This window comes from Oncorhynchus mykiss, chromosome 22, assembly GCF_057628025.1.
Source record: "Oncorhynchus mykiss isolate SJ-2025 chromosome 22, ASM5762802v1, whole genome shotgun sequence".
NCBI lineage: Eukaryota > Metazoa > Chordata > Actinopteri > Salmoniformes > Salmonidae > Oncorhynchus > Oncorhynchus mykiss.
This window is the reverse complement of record NC_143043.1, coordinates 45,406,728-45,427,446: the sequence shown is the minus strand read 5'-3', so window position 1 is coordinate 45,427,446 and position 20,719 is coordinate 45,406,728. Positions and strand designations below refer to the sequence as shown.

Genomic DNA, 20,719 nt, shown 5'->3' with positions numbered 1-20,719 from the left:
TCTGCGGCAATTGACAAGACTATAAGTGTAGTAGTAGACCCAGAAAAAACTACAACTCAACAAAAAAATATTTTTCAAATTACTTGACTAAAACGAGATGAGACGAAATGATCTCTGTGATTAAAATCTGACTACTGAATGGACTGGACAAGAGTTTTTGGGAGAGATTGATAAGCACAATGAATATTAGCAGCAAAGATGTGCAGCGTATTTCTGTTCAGCAGTGGGAAGGATACGCCACACCCGGTACACACAACCTAACATTTATTTGGACTCTCGCCACCATGAGACACGTTCCTGTGTATTCTCACCATACCTCGGGGCGGCAGGGTAGCCTAGTGGTTAGAGCGTTGGATTAGTAACGGAAGGTTGCAAGTTCAAACCCCCGAGCCGACAAGGTACAAATCTGTCGTTCTGCCCCTGAACAGGCAGTTCCTGAACAGGCACTGTTCCTAGGCTGTTATTGAAAATAAGAATTTGTTCTTAACTGACTTGCCTAGTTAAATAAACTGCTTTTTAGTGTAACCTCATCCCACAGCTGTGTGTTTTGTTAAGGTTGTTTTGTCCTTGAATTGAAAGGGCCTCTCCACAAAGCTGAATTTCCAAATGGACTGTCCTTGGGCCAGATAGGGTTTCACAGCCATAAACACAGGATCACACACAATGCTCATATAATGGACTTGGCTACATACCGTATGATTGAGTGTGTTGTTCAGAGAGGCAAGATGACAATACAAAGATACAATCTGTTCTTGTCAAATGTCAAATGTCACTAAAGGGCTGAATTCTATCATAATTCTTCCATCATATCAGGAAGCGTTTCAAGCAGAAATTAGAGGGGGACATTTGGATCCAAACAGCTTGATTATCCACATAATGCATGTCTATGGTGGCAGAAACTGTATCTATACTGAGTGTACAAAACATTAAGAACACCTGCTCTTTCCATGAGATAGACTGACCAGATGAATCCAGGTGAAAGCTATGATCCCTTATTGATGTCACTTGTTAAATCCACTTCAATCAGTGTAGAGGAAGGGGAGGAGACAGGTTAAAGATGGATTTTTAAGCTTTGAGACAATTGAGACATGGATTGTGTATGTGTGCCATTCAGAGGGTGAAATATTTAAGTGCCTTTGAACGGGGTATGGTAGTAGGTGCCAGGTGCACCAGTTTGTATCAAGAACTACAAGCTGCTGAGTTTTTCACGCTCAACAGTTTCCCGTGTGTATCAAGAATGGTCCACCACCCAAATGACATCAAGCCAACTTGACACAACTGTGGGAAATGTTGGCGGAAAAATGGGCCAGCATTCCTGTGGAACGCTTTCGACACCTTGTCATTGAGGCTGTTTTGAGGGCAAAATGGGGGCACTCAATAGTAGGAAGGTGTTCCTAATGTTTTGTTGTTGCACCTTCCAGACATTGATATTGATATTGTAAAAAATAAAATATATATTGACAAAAGAGGCAAATGAGGCGAGGATTTGAAAGGAATTTCTCGTATGTTCAACAAATCCTCGGCCTGCATTAAACTATGGAGTTTAGCAATGTGTCGTTATCATCATAGACAGTATCTGTGGGATTGTGTGATGCCAGACAATGACTGAAAGCCTTTAAATGATTGTGCCTGATCTATCTTCAGTAGTCTATGCCTTCGAAGTTTCATCCATTCATAATTGAACTTTCTTTGAGACCCACTCAGACACAACATTAACGAAATAGATATCTCATTAGCACAGTATTCCGTTGTGCAAAGGCATAATAGGTTTAGATATGGTGCATTACTGTTCTGCCTGCCGAGAGAGCGTTGTATAATAGCAAAGCTGCTCAATATTCAAAGAGGGTGTTCTTCTACAGCCCTGTTAGGGATTGTACAAGTATTCTGGGGGGGGGGGGGGGGACAAATGGTGTGTTGCTCGATAAATCTGTCCCTCTCTCTGGTTCCATTTGATGTTATGTGGGGAGGGAGAGAGAAGGAGACAGAGACGTAGAGAGAGAGAGAGAGGGGGGGGGGGTCAGGAGAGAGCAGGGAGAGGGAAATGAGAAGGAGAGAGATTTGGAAAGAGTGAGGGAGAGACAGGGAGAGAAAGAGAGAGAGAGAGAGATAGACAGAGAGAGACAGAGAGAGAAAGACAGAGACAGAGAGAAAGAGGGAGAGAGCAAGAGAGAGATACAGAGAGAGAGAGATAGACAGAGAGAGACAGAGAGAGAAAGACAGAGACAGAGAGAAAGAGGGAGAGAGCGAGAGAGACAGAGAGAGATAGAGAGAGGGAAAGAGAGAGACATTTATATATATATATATATATATATAGATAGAGACAGAGGGAGACAGAGAGAGATAGAGAGAGACAGAGAGAGAGAGAGATAGACACCATTGCCCTAGAGCACACAAAAAACGATACATAACTTGGCCTAAACAGGAGCGCCACAGGTAACTTCCACAAAGCTGTGAACGATCTGAGAGACAAGGCAAGAAGGGCATTCTATGCCATCAAAAGGAACATAAAATTCAACATACCAATTAGGATCCCGGCAAAAAATACTTGTATCAGTCATAGAGCCCATTGCCCTTTATGGTTGTGAGGTCTGGGGTCCGCTCACCAACCAAAACTTCACAAAATGGGACAAACACCAAATTGAGACTCTGCATGCAGAATACCTGACCACTGTGACTGACTCAAACTTAAGGAAAGCTTTGACTATGTACAGACTTCGTGAGCATAGCCTTGCTATTGAGAAAGGCCCCCGCAGACAGACCTGGCTCTCAAGAGAAGACAGGCTATGTGCTCACTGCCCACAAAATGAGATGGAAACTGAGCTGCACTTCCTAACCTCCTGCCCAATGTATGACCATATTAGAGAGACATATTTCCCTCAGATTACACAGATCCACAAAGAATTCAAAAACAAATCCAATTTTGATAAACTCCCATATCTACTGGGTGAAATTCCACAGTGTGCCATCAGAGCAGCAAGATTTGTGACCTGTTGCCACAAGAAAAGGGCAACCAGTGAAGAACAAACACCATTGTAAATACAGCCAATATTTATGCTTATTTATTTTCCCTTGTGTACTTTAACCATTTGTACATCGTTGCAACACTGTATATATACGTAATATGACATTTGTAATGTCTCTATTGTTTTGACACTTCTGTATGTGTAATGTTTACTGTTAATTTGTATTGTTTATTTCACTTTTGTATATTATCTACCTCACTTGCTTTGGCAATGTTAACACATGTTTCCCATGCCAATAAAGCCCCTTGAATTGAAATTGAATTGAATAGAGAGAGAGAGAGAGACAGAGGGAGAGACAGAGATAGAGACAAAGGGAGAGACAGAGAGAGACAGAGACAGAGGGAGAGACCGAGAGAGACAGAGACAGAGGGAGAGACAGAGGGAGAGACAGAGGTAGAGACAGAGACAGAGACCGAGAGAGACAGAGGGAGAGACAGAGACAGAGGGAGAGACCGAGAGAGACAGAGACAGAGGGAGAGACCGAGAGAGACAGAGGGAGAGGGAGAGACAGAGACAGAGGGAGAGACAGAGACAGAGGGAGAGACAGAGGGAGAGACAGAGACCGAGAGAGACAGAGGGAGAGACAGAGGGAGAGACAGAGATAGAGACAGAGGGAGAGACAGAGGGAGAGACAGAGATAGAGACAGAGGGAGAGACAGAGACAGAGACAGAGACAGAGACAGAGGGAGAGACAGAGACAGAGGGAGAGACAGAGGGAGAGACAGAGGGAGAGACAGAGACAGAGGGAGAGACAGAGGGAGAGACAGAGGGAGAGACAGAGACCGAGAGAGACAAAGGGAGAGACAGAGGGAGAGACAGAGGGAGAGACAGAGGGAGAGACAGAGGGAGAGACAGAGGGAGAGACAGAGGGAGAGACAGAGGGAGAGACAGAGAGAGACAGAGACTGAGGGAGAGACAGAGGGAGAGACAGAGAGAGATAGAGACAGAGGGAGAGACAGAGACAGAGACAGAGGGAGAGACAGAGGGAGAGACAGAGACAGAGACAGAGATAGAGACAGAGGGAGAGACAGAGGGAGAGACAGAGACAGAGACAGAGGGAGAGACAGAGGGAGAGACAGAGGGAGAGACAGAGACAGAGACAGAGACAGAGGGAGAGACAGAGGGAGAGACAGAGACAGAGGGAGAGACAGAGAGAGACAGAGACAGAGGGAGAGACAGAGGGAGAGGGAGAGACAGAGGGAGAGACAGAGAGTGGATGTATAAAGCACACCAGTGCAGTCTCATGTGACTACTATTATGGGTGGTCCAGATGATTCCTGTCTGAATGTGGAGAGAGCTCTGGTTGGGCTTTAACTCAGTCTGAACACAACCACTGGAGTTAAAAATAAACACTCAACCATTCTGCTTATTGGTTATGCAGTTCTCATTAAAATAACTTTGTGCACACATGCAGGTATAAGGGACATTCTCTCACAGGTAGTAAAACAGTTTATTGTGGTAGCTAGTGCAGGCAAATGTTCACAGAAATCTGTATATTAGGGCTGCACAATTAATAAATGTTTTATCGAAATTGCAATATTGGCATGTGCAATATCCATATTGCAAGAGGCTGCAGTTTATTTTAAACACCTTGAATGTAACATTCAAGTCCCCAGTGAAACTCTGACCAGTACTTGGGTTCGTACCCTGTCACAACAACGTTTACTGTACCTGTCTATGTCGTTAGTTATGCCACACAACACCAGCCATAGAATACTCATTTTAATGATATTATTCCAAAAGTTCACTCAAGTGTTTTAATCTAAATCTAAAATAAAATCTCAATATTTGGTTAAAAAAAATGCTATTATTATTATTTTCCCGTGTTGTGCTGTATATTGAACATTGGAAAAAATATATCCAGAAGTGATGGATGATCTGAAGAATGAATGATCTGATTTGAGAACACTTACGTCATAGAGGTAGCCCTTCAACTGGAATCACTGCCCTCCAAGTTGGTGTGGTGTTTCCTACAGTATGTTGCTCCTAGGCCTCCAGCCTTCCCCCTGGTTTTAAATTAAACATTAGCTGGCTTTCACAATCCGCCGTGCCTCCAGGCTCAGTGCACTTCACCTCCTCCTTCTCCGTTCCTTCAGTGTTTTCTAATCGACTTCAAATCTGATTAACTGACTTGCAGCCAAAGTGCAGCATCAGAAGTGCTTTTAGAGCAGAGGAATATAGGGGAATGAATGAATTCCCATCTTTAGAAGATTACCAGATTAAAAAATAAAGAAAACATCTTTAACCTTTATGTAACTAGGCAAGTCAGTTAAAGAACAAATGATTATTTACAATGACAGCCTACCCCAGACGACGTTGAGCCAACTGTGCACCTCCCTGTGGGACTACCAATCATGGCCAGATGTGATGCAGTCTGGATTTGAACCAGGGACTGCAGTGACACCTCTTGCCTTAGACCGCTGCACCACTCAGGAGTCCTGATGACCAGAAGATTATTAGTTTTTCATTCTTATAAAAATATATTTTCATATAATATTCTGTTCTTTGTAGTGGATAAGGCATACATTTCATCTGATGCTATTTTATTGGGTTGGTTTCTAATACAGTTTTTTCCCAAGGTTTCTAATACAGTTTTTCCCAATTGTTTATACACTAAAACTGGCCCATGAAGCACAATGACCCAAACCTGTAACTCATTTAGCAGAATCATTCACCAAATCTGCAATACTACTGCCACATGTTTTGCTTTACACTTAGATTGCAATTCTATAACAAACATTTGGCAAAACACAACACATAATTCTCTAGCTTCGGCACAACCTTCACAACTAAAATATATTGTGTCAAAATTAAAAGCAACACTGTTCAACAAGCTAAGGTCAATTAACAATTGATGACTTTCTCTCTTCACATGTTCACACACTAATTGCGTAAATGTTCATTTTGCAATCAAACCTTTGGTATGGATAAAAAGACCACAGGTGAGTACTGTGTTTGGAGAACAATAGAAGCAAACTTGGCAGAGCGAGGTAGAGGTGGAGGTGGAGGAAGAACAAGGAGAGTAATCTCTGATGAAATTTGGGCGACTGTGGTGGACCATGTGGTCAACCATGGTTTGACCTTGAAAGAGGCTGGGCAGAGAGTCCTTCATCGTAGCATCCATCATCCGGAAGTTCCAAAATGAGAATAGGTATGTACTGCAGACATTGGACCTCTCTACTACTTTTACTACTTGACAGTAGTACAACATAAATCACAGTAAAGACTAGATTCCAATACATATTGTAAGGGGAAACAAAGTCAATGTTTCATGTATTACTGTATGTATGAAATTGGGAGCTATACTACTTTGTAACATGTTTATCTTGTGTACTGTATGACTGTAGTGCTTACTGTACAGTATGCTATTTTGTTTTTGTTGAACTGAAAGACGACCACTACGTGCAGGCTGCCATTGTGCAAATGGTAGTTGAAAATAATGCCATAACAGATTATTGAAAACCCTGCCATCTTCCATAACATCAGAGTGAGTTTATCAACCACAGCCCACATCCTTAAGAAACACCATCTCCTGATGAAGCACATCTACAGAGCCCCATTGGAAAGTTATTTTCAAAGAGTGAAGGATAAACGCTACGAATATGTGCAAGTAAGTAATGTACTACTATTACACTCTTAAACCATTAGAGACTCATTGATGTTGTCAGTGAACTTTACTATACAGCAATTACAGTATTTACTGTCATTTTAGAGAATCATGGATTTGTATGCAAGTCCCATGCCTCGTGAAATCATATTCATAGATGGGGCTGGATTCAATTTAGCGAAGACGAGGAGGAAAAGAGGGGAAGGAACATCATTGGTCAACGCACCATCATTGAGGTACCTGGCCAGTGCGGAGAAATGTCACCATATGCGCAGATATGAGCCACAATGGGCTCCTCCAGCGCCATGCCACCCTTGGACTGCCATGCCACCCTTGGACCGCCATGCCACCCTTGGACCGCCATGCCACCCTTGGACCGCCAAGGCCACCCTTGGACCGCAATGTCACCTTTGGACCGCCATGCCACCCTTGGACCGCAATGCCACCTTTGGACCGCCATGCCACCCTTGGACCGCCATGCCACCCTTGGACCGCCATGCCACCCTTGGACAGCCATGCCACCCTTGGACAGCCATGCCACCATTGGACCATACAACACTGCCCATCTCCTTAAATTCCGGAACACCTTACATGACAATCTTTTTCTGCCAGATCAGAGAGGGCCAGGTGATCCTGAGCAGAGAGGGCCAGGTGATCCTGAGCAGAGAGGCGCCAGGTGATCCTGAGCAGAGAGGGCCAGGTGATCCTGAGCAGAGAGGGCCAGGTGATCCTGAGCAGAGAGACGCCAGGTGATCCTGAGCAGAGAGGCGCCAGGTGATCCTGAGCAGAGAGACGCCAGGTGATCCGGAGCAGAGAGGGCCAGGTGATCCTGAGCAGAGAGGACCAGGTGATCCTGAGCAGAGAGGACCAGGTGATCCTGAGCAGAGGGGGCCAGGTGATCCTGAGCAGAGAGGACCAGGTTATCCTGAGCAGAGGGGGCCAGGTGATCCTGAGCAGAGAGGGCCAGGTGATCCTGAGCAGAGAGACGCCAGGTGATCCTGAGCAGCAAATGTATGTTCTAATTTGGGACAATGTGAGTTTCCATCAGGCTGCTCAGGTCCGCAATTGGTTCCGTGACCATCCTAGGTTTACAATTCTCTATCTCCCACCATATTCCCCATTTCTCAACCCCATTGAGGAGTTGTTTTCAGCATAGCGGTGGAAGGTGTATGATCGCAAACCCCATGAACGTATGACCTTTCCCCAGGCCATGGAGGAGGCCTGTGGTGACATTCCAGCGGTGTCCTGTCAGGGGTGGATGCGTCATGCCAGAAGATATTTCCCCCGCTGGCTGGCCAAGGAGAATATTGCCTGTTGTTGATGATAAATATGTGGCCGGACCTCTACAACAGACATGACTGATTTTGTTTTCTCAGTGGAGTATTTATTTCTTGGCTTATGATTTAGATTGGAAAGTTTCTTTCTCTATTCTGTACAATTGATCTAATATGCAGTACTGTAGTACAAAGAAGACTATTTATCTTCCTTTGCATATGCAAAATATATTTACTCTATGTTTGCATTTTTATTGAATTTGTTAACAGTTTGCTGTTTGACACTTAGTGAGTCATGTTGAAATATAAAACATTATTTTTTTTGTGTTCGTTTCTTGTTTGAGTACAGACAAACAACATACAGTATAACAACAATCTTAGTCTTTACACTGAAATAGGTTCTGATAGTGGTGCTTTCAATATGTCACATTAGTGGGATCTCGTTTGTCACTAAGTTAGATTAATTCGATGTGTGTGTGTGTGTCTCATTTGTATGCAGAGTTTCATTATGAGCAGGGAGAACATGATTTTGATTGCTGTGTTTCATTTTGCGAGATGTCTGTGGGGTTTGGGGAAATTGTCTAACTGTTTGGTGTTTGAGAGTTTTGAATACCTGAGATGTGGTTTCAGCGAATGAAATGAAGCTGAACATTCCATGATGAAATTACAATGTTGTGTGGTGAAAAGATCTACCCTTGTGAGAGCATGTACACATTAATGTACCTGAGGTCATTACTCACACAGTATTCAGGGATTTGACTGTGAGTGAAGAAGGCAGAAGAAATAACTACCTTTCTGTCTGAAAGTTCCACTTAACCTGTGGTGAATATTACAAGGTCCCCCCCTCAAATGGAACACTATTCCCATAGGGCTCAGGTCAAAAGTAGTGCACTATATACGAAATAGGGTGCCTTTTGGCACTCACAAAATATATACACTACCGTTCAAAATGTTGCATTCACCTAGAAATGTCCTTGTTTTTGAAAGAAAAGCTTCTTTTTTTTGTCCATTAAAAATAACATGAAATTGATCAGAAATACAGTGTAAACATTGTTAATGAACTGCTGTAGGAGGAGAACAATGTGTTACTGGAAAAGCAGGGAGCAGTGAGCTCAAGGCTGCACAGCTTTAATATTCTAGTGACTTGTGTCCTAATATTGTATTCTTCCACAAAGGCTACACATGTAAAACAGTGGTCACCACCTCTTCACTGGGTTGACCCTGGATGAGAGAATGAAACACTGGCTGTCATTAGAGCTAAGGAATTTCACCCATCTCTTGTCTTTTGCTGGGAGTCATTGGAGTGGTACTGCATCTCTCTGAGTCTCTCTTTCCTGCTGCAGGCAGCCAGGTAGAGCGATACAGACAGATGCAGTGAGCCCTGATCAAAGGCTGTGCTAATGTCTCGCCCCCAGCTAGCTCAGGAGAAAGTAGGAGCACAACTCTGACTGTCTCTTGGCTGCCTGCCGCAGTAATGTTTGGTCCTGGACCATGGTCAGGGTCTGGTCTGCTGTGGTGGACTGAAAGTCTCTGTGTGTCTGTGTGGAAGTATCACTGACTATTCTTCTGGTTTATTATCGGGGACACCTCAGAGCACAGATTCGGTAGGGGAGAATAGATAAAAACTAAAAACAAGTAGAAACGTGCCTCTCCACCGTCTCCCGCGGTCTTGTGGTACCTTTATGTTACATGTGTCTAGGTGACTGGGCTGTGGGCAGATTGACTGGAGATATCACTCCTCATGAATAGTGATGGTGTGTTGAATACCTTGGAGTCTGGCTTCAGCATAACTCAGAACACAAGCAGTGTCTAATGAGAGTGGTGGTACTTTTTCCACATTTTGTTGTGTTACAGCCAAAATTTAAAATGGATTCAATTGAGATTTTGTGTCACGGATCTACACACAATACCCCATCATGTCAAAGTGGAATTTTGTTTCTAAAATTAATAAAACATTTAAAGCTGAAATGTCTTGACTCAATAAGTATTCAACCCCTTTGTTATGGCCTAAATAAGTTCAGGAGTAAAACTGTGCTCAACGTGTCACATAATATGTTGCATGGATGTATTCTGTGTTCAATAATATTGGTTAACATGTTTTTTTTTAATGGCAGCCCTAGCTTTGTACCCCACACATACAAAAAAAGAAGACATTGAACATCCCTTTGAACATGATGAAGTTATTAATTAGGAGTTGGATGGTGTCTTAATACACCCAGTCACTACAAAGATACAGGCGTCCTCCCTAACTCAGTTGCCAGAGAGGTAGGACACTACTCAGGGATTTCACCATGAGACCGATAGTGACTTTAAAACAGTTGCAGAGTTTAATGGCTGTGATATGAGAAAACTGAGGTTGGATCAACAACATAGTTACTCCACAACACTAACCTAAATGACAGTGAAAAGAAGGAAGCCTGTATAGAATGAAATAATCCAAAACATGTATCCTGTTTTCAACAAGGCACTAAAGTAATACTGCGAAAAAATTCACTTTTTGCACTGAATAGAAAGTGTTATGTTTGGGGGAAATAGAATACAACACGTCACTGAGCAGTACCACTCTTCATATTTTCAAGCATGGTGGTGGACTAGGGAGTAAAACAATTATATAATAACCGGAATAGAGCTCAGCACAGGCAAAATCCTAGAGGAAATCTTTGTTCAGTCTACTTTCCAACAGACACTGGGAGGCGAATTCAAATCTACACTGGAGTTGCTTGCCAAAACAACATTGAATGTTCCTGTGGGGTCTAGTTACAGTTTTGACTTAAATCGGCTTGAGAATCTATGGAAAGACTTGAAAATGGCTTTCAAGCAATGATGAACAACCAACTTGACACAGCTTGAATAATTTTAAAAAGTATAATTGGGAAATATTGTACAATCCAGGTGTGCTAAGCTCTTAGAGACTTACGCAGAAAGACTCACAGCTGTAATCACTGCCAAAGGTGATTCTAACATGTAATGTCTCATGATGATTCTAACATGTAATGTCTCATGATGATTCTAACATGTAATGTCTCATGGTGATTCTAACATGTAATGTCTCATGATGATTCTAACATGTAATGTCTCATGGTGATTCTAACATGTAATGTCTCATGGTGATTCTAACATGTCATGTCTCATGATGATTCTAACATGTAATGTCTCATGGTGATTCTAACATGTCATCTCTCATGGTGATTCTAACATGTAATGTCTCATGATGATTCTAACATGTAATGTCTCATGGTGATTCTAACATGTAATGTCTCATGATGATTCTAACATGTAATGTCTCATGGTGATTCTAACATGTAATGTCTCATGGTGATTCTAACATGTAATGTCTCATGATGATTCTAACATGTAATGTCTCATGATGATTCTAACATGTAATGTCTCATGATGATTCTAACATGTAATGTCTCATGGTGATTCTAACATGTAATGTCTCATGGTGATTCTAACATGTAATGTCTAACATGTAATGTCTCATGGTGATTCTAACATGTAATGTCTCATGGTGATTCTAACATGTAATGTCTAACATGTCATGTCTCATGGTGATTCTAACATGTCATGTCTCATGATGATTCTAACATGTCATGTCTCATGGTGATTCTAACATGTAATGTCTAACATGTAATGTCTCATGGTGATTCTAACATGTCATGTCTCATGGTGATTCTAACATGTAATGTCTAACATGTAATGTCTCATGGTGATTCTAACATGTCATGTCTCATGGTGATTCTAACATGTAATGTCTCATGGGGGGTGAATACTTATACTTACTTACTTACTTACTTATATAATCATTTATTTTGTGTAGATCGTTGACCTAAATGACAATTAAATCCATTCAAATCCCACTTTGTAGCACAATGAAATGTGGTGAAAGTCAAGGGGTGAGAATACTTTCTGATGGTACTTGCTGAGGTTCACGGATTCATATGAAATTGCGAATCTACAGTGTCTTGTGAGGGTCATCTTGTTAACTATGCTGAAAAACAATTTTCTTCAATAGTCATCGAATTAATGACACAACAGACCCGGTCTCCTGATACACATTCCTAGAATGTATTGGGTCGCCCATTAGGATTAGGCCTGTATTGTAATGGTTTACAATGCCCATAGTGAGTACACCTATAGCTAGTCTCTCTGTTACAGTTATTTCTGATTGCTTAGGCACTATCTTTGAAACTATAGGCTATTTTTGCAAAACTCTACATACTAACCACTAAACATAACACCGAACCAGCAAAACATTATACATCTCTTGCGAAAGCAAACAATTCTTGCAAAACTCTTCAAATTCTTTTAAAAATTGTGTTTTTGCATCAATACAGTACACACAAACCATCATTTGAATAAGCACACGAAGCACCAAGTACGCACTGACGATATAAATGAAAAACACGTGTGGCGTTTGCTTTTTTCTGTGCGCAGGGCAGAGTAGTTTGCAATAAAGTGTTGTCATACATGTAGTAAACACACACACACAGGTATCCAAACGTGTAAAGTATGGATGTGTATTCTGAACATAACACACTATCAATACAAATAAGGGAGAAAACATAGTGTTTTATTATTCTCACAATCTTCTAACACTCCACAAACAACAAAAAGCACAGTAGAAGAAACAAAAACATTTGTGCTCGAAAAAAGAACAACAGAAAACATCTCACCTTCTTTGTGGGTCTGGCCAGAAGACTTCATTCACATCACATGCGATGTTGTCTTGAGCTAGGAGTCCCGTATCCAGGCATGGCATGGCATGACCCCTGATCGATGTCTCCACAAGCCTCCTCTATTGCCAGTAGAAGGGGTATGCGTTGGTGGGGCTGGCGATCATACACCTTCCACCATGCAGAGAAGAATTCTTCAGTAGGATTCAAGAATGGAGAGTAAAGAGGGGAGATTGAGTGCAATGAAAAGTGGGTGACCTGTGAACCAATTACGGACCACAGCAGCCCGGTGGAAACTAACATTGTCCCAGATGATAACGTACCTGGGCTGCTCTGGCCCCTGGTCATTAGGGATTAGTCTGTTGTGGAGGGGGTCCAGAAATGTGATAATGTGTGCCGTGGCTGTATGGGCCTAGGTTTGCATGATGGTGAAGGACGCCGTTTTGACTAATAGCTGCACACATTGTTGTGTTGCCACCACCTTGTCCCGGGACGTTGATGATAGTACGGTGTCCGATGATATTTCTGCCGCGGCCCCTTGTTTTTGCAAGGTTGAAACCTGCCTCGTTCACATATATTAGCTCATGATGCACTGTTTCTGCTTCTAGCGCCATGACTCTGTGAAAGAGACAAGACAAAACAATGTAGCACAGTATGAAAAGACAGGGATCAGTCAATATGATGTAGCACCATACACTTCCAGATCCACTACCAATCCGATACCAAGCATTCCTTTACACTTGTGTGTAAAAGGTAATTGTTGTGAAATTATTAGTTTAGATTTCTCGTTGGTTATTACTGCATTGTCGGAACTAGAAGCACAAGCATTTCGCTACACTCGCATTAACATCTCCTAACCATGTGTATGTGACAAATACAATTTGATTTGATAGAATAGCATAGCTTACCTGCACATATTCATATTTATATTCAGTTTGTTTCGAAAGGGACTGTGCAGCTGCTTCATCCTAATTCTATTGTGTTTCAGTAGACGACACAGGGCAGAAAGACTCACTCTGTTTCAGTAGACGACACAGGGCAGAGAGACTCACTCTGTTTCAGTAGACGACACAGGGCAGAGAGACTCACTCTGTTTCAGTAGACGACACAGGGCAGAGAGACTCACTCTGTTTCAGTAGACGACACAGGGCAGAGAGACTCACTCTGTTTCAGTAGACGACACAGGGCAGAGAGACTCACTCTGTTTCAGTAGACGACACAGGGCAGAGAGACTCACTCTGTTTCAGTAGACGACACAGGGCAGAGAGACTCACACCTGTATCAGTAGACGACACAAGGCAGAGAGACTCACTCTGTTTCAGTAGACGACACAGGGCTGAGAGACTCACTCTGTTTCAGTAGACGACACAGCGCAGAGAGACTCACTCTGTTTCAGTAGACGACACAGGGCAGAGAGACTCACTCTGTTTCAGTAGACGACACAGGGCAGAGAGACTCACTCTGTTTCAGTAGACGAGACAGTGCAGAGAGACTCACTCTGTTTCAGTAGACGACACAGGGCAGAGAGACTCACTCTGTTTCAGTAGACGAGACAGTGCAGAGAGACTCACTCTGTTTCAGTAGACGAGACAGTGCAGAGAGACTCACTCTGTTGACGTTTTGGAATATGGTGTTATCTGACATTATGTGGTCCTGCAGTTCTCTGAGTCTGGGTGTTATCTGACATTATGTGGTCCTGCAGTTCTCTGAGTCTGAGTGCTATCTGCCGTAATGTGGTCCTGCAGTTCTCTGAGTCTGGGTGCTATCTGCCGTTATGTGGTCCTGCAGTTCTCTGAGTCTGGGTGCTATCTGCCGTAATGTGGTCCTGCAGTTCTCTGAGTCTGAGTGCTATCTGCCGTTATGTGGTCCTGCAGTTCTCTGAGTCTGGGTGCTATCTGCCGTAATGTGGTCCTGCAGTTCTCTGAGTCTGGGTGCTATCTGCCGTAATGTGGTCCTGCAGTTCTCTGAGTCTGGGTGCTATCTGCCGTAATGTGGTCCTGCAGTTCTCTGAGTCTGGGTGCTATCTGCCGTTATGTGGTCCTGCAGTTCTCTGAGTCTGGGTGCTATCTGCCGTAATGTGGTCCTGCAGTTCTCTGAGTCTGGGTGCTATCTGCCGTTATGTGGCCCTGCAGTTCTCTGAGTCTGGGTGCTATCTGCCGTAATGTGGTCCTGCAGTTCTCTGAGTCTGGGTGCTATCTGCCGTAATGTGGTCCTGCAGTTCTCTGAGTCTGGGTGCTATCTGCCGTTATGTGGCCCTGCAGTTCTCTGAGTCTGAGTGCTATCTGCCGTAATGTGGCCCTGCAGTTCTCTGAGTCTGGGTGCTATCTGCCGTAATGTGGCCCTGCAGTTCTCTGAGTCTGGGTGCTATCTGCCGTAATGTGGTCCTGCAGTTCTCTGAGTCTGAGTGCTATCTGCCGTTATGTGGTCCTGCAGTTCTCTGAGTCTGGGTGCTATCTGCCGTAATGTGGTCCTGCAGTTCTCTGAGTCTGGGTGCTATCTGCCGTAATGTGGTCCTGCAGTTCTCTGAGTCTGGGTGCTATCTGCCGTAATGTGGTCCTGCAGTTCTCTGAGTCTGGGTGCTATCTGCCGTTATGTGGTCCTGCAGTTCTCTGAGTCTGGGTGCTATCTGCCGTAATGTGGTCCTGCAGTTCTCTGAGTCTGGGTGCTATCTGCCGTAATGTGGTCCTGCAGTTCTCTGAGTCTGAGTGCTATCTGCCGTAATGTGGTCCTGCAGTTCTCTGAGTCTGGGTGCTATCTGCCGTTATGTGGTCCTGCAGTTCTCTGAGTCTGAGTGCTATCTGCCGTAATGTGGTCCTGCAGTTCTCTGAGTCTGAGTGCTATCTGCCGTTATGTGGTCCTGCAGTTCTCTGAGTCTGGGTGCTATCTGCCGTAATGTGGTCCTGCAGTTCTCTGAGTCTGGGTGCTATCTGCCGTAATGTGGTCCTGCAGTTCTCTGAGTCTGAGTGCTATCTGCCGTAATGTGGTCCTGCAGTTCTCTGAGTCTGAGTGCTATCTGCCGTTATGTGGCCCTGCAGTTCTCTGAGTCTGGGTGCTATCTGCCGTAATGTGGTCCTGCAGTTCTCTGAGTCTGAGTGCTATCTGCCGTTATGTGGCCCTGCAGTTCTCTGAGTCTGGGTGCTATCTGCCGTAATGTGGTCCTGCAGTTCTCTGAGTCTGAGTGCTATCTGCCGTAATGTGGTCCTGCAGTTCTCTGAGTCTGGGTGCTATCTGCCGTAATGTGGTCCTGCAGTTCTCTGAGTCTGGGTGCTATCTGCCGTTATGTGGTCCTGCAGTTCTCTGAGTCTGGGTGCTATCTGCCGTTATGTGGTCCTGCAGTTCTCTGAGTCTGGGTGCTATCTGCCGTTATGTGGTCCTGCAGTTCTCTGAGTCTGGGTGCTATCTGCCGTAATGTGGTCCTGCAGTTCTCTGAGTCTGGGTGCTATCTGCCGTTATGTGGTCCTGCAGTTCTCTGAGTCTGGGTGCTATCTGCCGTAATGTGGTCCTGCAGTTCTCTGAGTCTGGGTGCTATCTGCCGTTATGTGGCCCTGCAGTTCTCTGAGTCTGGGTGCTATCTGCCGTTATGTGGTCCTGCAGTTCTCTGAGTCTGGGTGCTATCTGCCGTAATGTGGTCCTGCAGTTCTCTGAGTCTGAGTGCTATCTGCCGTAATGTGGTCCTGCAGTTCTCTGAGTCTGAGTGCTATCTGCCGTAATGTGGTCCTGCAGTTCTCTGAGTCTGGGTGCTATCTGCCGTTATGTGGCCCTGCAGTTCTCTGAGTCTGGGTGCTATCTGCCGTAATGTGGTCCTGCAGTTCTCTGAGTCTGGGTGCTATCTGCCGTAATGTGGTCCTGCAGTTCTCTGAGTCTGAGTGCTATCTGCCGTTATGTGGCCCTGCAGTTCTCTGAGTCTGGGTGCTATCTGCCGTAATGTGGTCCTGCAGTTCTCTGAGTCTGGGTGCTATCTGCCGTAATGTGGTCCTGCAGTTCTCTGAGTCTGGGTGCTATCTGCCGTTATGTGGTCCTGCAGTTCTCTGAGTCTGGGTGCTATCTGCCGTAATGTGGTCCTGCAGTTCTCTGAGTCTGGGTGCTATCTGCCGTAATGTGGTCCTGCAGTTCTCTGAGTCTGAGTGCTATCTGCCGTAATGTGGTCCTGCAGTTCTCTGAGTCTGGGTGCTATCTGCCGTAATGTGGTCCTGCAGTTCTCTGAGTCTGGGTGCTATCTGCCGTTATGTGGCCCTGCAGTTCTCTGAGTCTGAGTGCTATCTGCCGTAATGTGGTCCTGCAGTTCTCTGAGTCTGGGTGCTATCTGCCGTTATGTGGCCCTGCAGTTCTCTGAGTCTGGGTGCTATCTGCCGTAATGTGGCCCTGCAGTTCTCTGAGTCTGGGTGCTATCTGCCGTTATGTGGCCCTGCAGTTCTCTGAGTCTGAGTGCTATCTGCCGTAATGTGGTCCTGCAGTTCTCTGAGTCTGAGTGCTATCTGCCGTTATGTGGTCCTGCAGTTCTCTGAGTCTGGGTGCTATCTGCCGTTATGTGGTCCTGCAGTTCTCTGAGTCTGGGTGCTATCTGCCGTTATGTGGCCCTGCAGTTCTCTGAGTCTGAGTGCTATCTGCCGTAATGTGGTCCTGCAGTTCTCTGAGTCTGGGTGCTATCTGCCGTTATGTGGTCCTGCAGTTCTCTGAGTCTGGGTGCTATCTGCCGTTATGTGGCCCTGCAGTTCTCTGAGTCTGAGTGCTATCTGCCGTAATGTGGTCCTGCAGTTCTCTGAGTCTGGGTGCTATCTGCCGTTATGTGGTCCTGCAGTTCTCTGAGTCTGGGTGCTATCTGCCGTAATGTGGTCCTGCAGTTCTCTGAGTCTGGGTGCTATCTGCCGTAATGTGGTCCTGCAGTTCTCTGAGTCTGGGTGCTATCTGCCGTTATGTGGTCCTGCAGTTCTCTGAGTCTGGGTGCTATCTGCCGTAATGTGGTCCTGCAGTTCTCTGAGTCTGAGTGCTATCTGCCGTAATGTGGTCCTGCAGTTCTCTGAGTCTGAGTGCTATCTGCCGTAATGTGGTCCTGCAGTTCTCTGAGTCTGAGTGCTATCTGCCGTAATGTGGTCCTGCAGTTCTCTGAGTCTGGGTGCTATCTGCCGTAATGTGGTCCTGCAGTTCTCTGAGTCTGAGTGCTATCTGCCGTAATGTGGTCCTGCAGTTCTCTGAGTCTGGGTGCTATCTGCCGTAATGTGGTCCTGCAGTTCTCTGAGTCTGAGTGCTATCTGCCGTAATGTGGTCCTGCAGTTTTCTGAGTCTGGGTGCTATCTGCCGTTATGTGGCCCTGCAGTTCTCTGAGTCTGGGTGCTATCTGCCGTAATGTGGTCCTGCAGTTCTCTGAGTCTGAGTGCTATCTGCCGTAATGTGGTCCTGCAGTTCTCTGAGTCTGGGTGCTATCTGCCGTAATGTGGTCCTGCAGTTCTCTGAGTCTGGGTGCTATCTGCCGTTATGTGGCCCTGCAGTTCTCTGAGTCTGAGTGCTATCTGCCGTTATGTGGCCCTGCAGTTCTCTGAGTCTGGGTGCTATCTGCCGTAATGTGGTCCTGCAGTTCTCTGAGTCTGGGTGCTATCTGCCGTTATGTGGTCCTGCAGTTCTCTGAGTCTGGGTGCTATCTGCCGTAATGTGGTCCTGCAGTTCTCTGAGTCTGGGTGCTATCTGCCGTAATGTGGTCCTGCAGTTCTCTGAGTCTAATGACCATATTTACAATGTGGGTCTCCTGCTCTGGGGTGAACAGTCAACCTCTTCCACCAGATACTGGTTTTCTTGCAGTTGTGTAAAAACATTTGAATGATTTTAGTGATAGATCCTTCTCATTATGAAAGTACAGTCCATATTATTGTACCATTAAGACTACAGCCCTAACAGTTACTTACCGGTTCTCATTTCGAAATATCCAGATGATACCTGCAACAGCATAGGGTCTCAGATTTGGTTGAACCCGTTACCCAGCCTCCCTCATGCTCATCCCATGGTTGACAACATGGTCAACCACAGTCACTCTGATTTCATCAGTTATTGTGTTCCTCTTCCTCTTCCTCGTCTCACTTCACCTCTTCCTTCTCCTCCTCCTCCTCTTACTTCTTCATCTCCTCGTCCTCGTCCTCATCGTCCCCCTCTTCCTCCTCCTCGTCCTCCTCTATTTCTCACCCCTCTTACTCTCTGTCCAATATTGGCCTCCATTGTTGTCTTAACAAAATGTTTACCTGTGGCCTATTTATAGTGTTCAAGCTCTGATTTGTAAGTGAACTCATTATCTAAAAGTGTTTTCACGTGTCAATGTGGAAAGGCAATTGGCGAAATAGTGTAGCATTGTAGAGACCAATGTTTACAGTTTTGCTAGAAGTGTGTTATTAAATTGCAAACTGAGGGTAAAGCAGTGAGTTGTGTTTACGGTTTTGCAGAAAGTGTGTTATAAAATGAAAAACTGAGTGTGAAGCAGAGAACGTGCATTCAGTTTAGCACACTTGGTAAATGCATTGGCTACACGTGTTAATGGTTTCAGAGATAGTGCTTCAAGAATCACTGTTAGTGTTTAAACATTCAGAAAAAAACTGTAGTCAAACAAGGTAACCCAATTATGTTGAGTTAGTTTTAGTAAGTAACAGAAAGTCCCCACTAACACCAAACAATCCTTAGTAAATACCTGGTAAATGTAATGGAAACAGTACGGTAATATAACGTGATAAAGTGAGAAAGTGGAACCTAATCAGTAAAGTAGCTCAACAATCCCAGGGCTGATTCCTGAAGAATGCTAGCCTGGTTAAACCAGACTGAATGAGCAATTTTGAGTGGTTTAACCAGGCTTGGAGAATGCTGTGTTAAATAGCTCAACAATGGTTTACAGTGCCTGTAGTAAGTAAACCTATAACTAGTATCTGTTAATCAAACAAGGTATGATATGATCATCTTGTTAGTAGCTCAACAATCCAGGACTGATTCCTGGAAATTGTAGTGTCACTATTAGACAGACAGACTCTCTCTCAGCTGGTCATCGTTGGAAAGCAGTGACTCAGGGCCCTCGACAGGAAGTTGTTAGCCTGCTCACATGCCAGATGTAACATTTCACAGTTCCCCCTATCCTCTCAGCACACCAAATCAAATCAAATCAAATGGTATTTATCAGCTTTGTAAATAACAGGTGTAGACTTATAGTGAAGTGTTTACTTAAGGGTCCTTTTCCAAAAATGCAGAGTTAAAGATACAGATTAAAAACACAAATGATAAATACAAAGTAAATAATGAATTACATTGACGAGTAAAAGTAACATGGCTATATACAGGGAGTACCAGTACTGAGTCAATGAGCAGGGGTACGAGGTAATAACATGGCTATATACAGGGAGTACCAGTACTGAGGTGATGAGCAGGGGTACGAGGTAATAACATGGCTATATACAGGGAGAACCAGTACTGAGTCGATGAGCAGGAGTACGAGGTAATAACATGGCTATATACAGGGAGTACCAGTACTGAGTCGATGAGCAGGAGTACGAGGTAATAACATGGCTATAAACAGGGAGTACCAGTACTGAGTCGATGAGCAGGAGTACGAGGTAATAACATGGTTATATACAGGGAGAACCAGTACTGAGTCGATGAGCAGGAGTACGAGGTAATAGCATGGCTATATACAGGGAGAACCAGTACTGAGTCGATGAGCAGGAGTACGAGGTAATAACATGGCTATATACAGGGAGAACCAGTACTGAGTCGATGAGCAGGAGTACGAGGTAATAACATGGCTATATACAGGGAGAACCAGTACTGAGTCGATGAGCAGGAGTACGAGGTAATAACATGGCTATATACAGGGAGAACCAGTACTGAGTCGATGAGCAGGAGTACGAGGTAATAACATGGCTATATACAGGGAGAACCAGTACTGAGTCGATGAGCAGGAGTACGAGGTAATAACATGGCTATATACAGGGAGAACCAGTACTGAGTCGATGAGCAGGAGTACGAGGTAATAACATGGCTATATACAGGGAGTACCAGTACCGAGTCGATATGCAGGGGTACGAGGTAATTGAGGTACTAAAAAAAGGAAGAGAATGCTTCTCTGTGTTCTAGAATCAGAAGAACCAGCTATGTTCATAATGGTTGGGGTGAGAT

General features: G+C 44.5%; 1 protein-coding gene across 2 annotated transcripts in view; it reads left to right on the top strand.

Annotated features, from left to right (window-relative positions):
- The window catches only part of LOC110501866 (transmembrane protein 163a), an 86,425-nt gene that overhangs the window by 15,337 nt on the left and 50,369 nt on the right, over window positions 1–20,719 (top strand). The window lies entirely within an intron of this gene.